Raw genomic sequence first — 1,527 nt, 5'->3', positions numbered from 1 at the left:
TATATAATTATTTTAAAAATATAATCATTCTATGTATGATTTGTAAAATACTTTTTTTCACTTAGCATATAGTGTAACATTTTCTGTATTAGTGATACACATATATCTTATTCTTTCACTCATCAATTCATGTATTTTTTTATGCAAAACAGGTTTTACAGGCCTATATCTTCATTCACTGTTACAGGTGCTAGAGATAAAGCAGGGACTAACCAGACATGATCACAGCAGTTAGATGGCTTCTATTTTATACTGAAAAGTTGAGAAAGCAACCAGAGAAGGTGACATTTGAGGAAAGAACTGATGGAAGTGAAGGACTAGACATGTAGAGCTCCACTAGATGAAATTCCAGGCTGAGGAAAACAAAACAAAATCTTTCAGTCAAGAAAGTCCTTTAAATGCGAGATTAAACAGAACGATCACTGACTGAAATGTGCTGAATTCAATTGCAACCACGGAAATAGTCTGTTGGCATAACTCTCTATAAATAGTTCAGTGTTAACAGGTTAATTATAATTAACATATGCCATATTTTATAATTATAAATAAACTTTTTAAAATTTATTACATATTGTAAGAACAACAAAATAGTGTCTGAGTCCAAGAAACAACTGCTATTGCTGTAAAATAATAAGCCACTATAAATATGGAGACTGCCCAGAGGTAGGGCTGAATACGTATATAGGAGGTCATTATCATATGGGTGAAGTTAGTGGAAAGACAAAATGGGAAAGGGACAGAGATGAAACTGAGGTAAACAGTAAAATTTGGTAAGTCCAGAAGGTTGAGGGGAAAAAAACAAAAAACAAAAAACAAAAAACAGCAAAGGGGATGAGAAGAAGCTGCTAGAGACATGGAACATAGAAGAAAATAAATTCAAAGAGTACGACCGTGAGTCATTTGAGAGTTGTAAAATACTCATAAATGCAATGGAGAAAATGTGATAGCAATTTTAAAAGACGTGTAAAAAGGAACGCCTGACAACCAAGTTTTGAGACATATCTTGGAAATACAAACATAGAGACATTTGTTTTACAGTATCAATATCTCCTAAAAATTTATATCATTTCCAATGACAGAAAAGTCAGTTACAATACCTATGAATTTTAAAAAATAAAAATGAGCTTTATTTTCAAAAATATGGATATTATTAAAATCAATGGACTTTTATTATTCTATTACAGTCCCCCTTACTAATTCACTTCTCGGATTGTATCATATGAGTTAACCAGCTTCCTACTTACCCACTTAGAGAATGCAACCTTAAGAATAAAGGCCCAGAATGAAGAATACACACTTTTAAAGAGTGAAGAAATATGGCCACCTATCCTATCTATAATGGATAAATATGTTAGCCTTCTACTTCTATATGAGATAACATTCAGCTAGTAGCTGTAATCTTCTTTACATATTCTAGATATGTTTCTGTGACAGAATATTAAGTGAAAAAGTGAATACGTTGTTTGATAGGTAAAATAGCATGTTGGATGAGTATAAGTTTAAAAAAGCTTGTAGTTTCTGAGCTGA

The sequence above is a fragment of the Macaca nemestrina genome, chromosome 3 (genome assembly GCF_043159975.1).
Source record: "Macaca nemestrina isolate mMacNem1 chromosome 3, mMacNem.hap1, whole genome shotgun sequence".
NCBI lineage: Eukaryota > Metazoa > Chordata > Mammalia > Primates > Cercopithecidae > Macaca > Macaca nemestrina.
The sequence above is the reverse complement of the archived record's forward strand: the minus strand, read 5'-3'. Positions refer to the sequence as shown.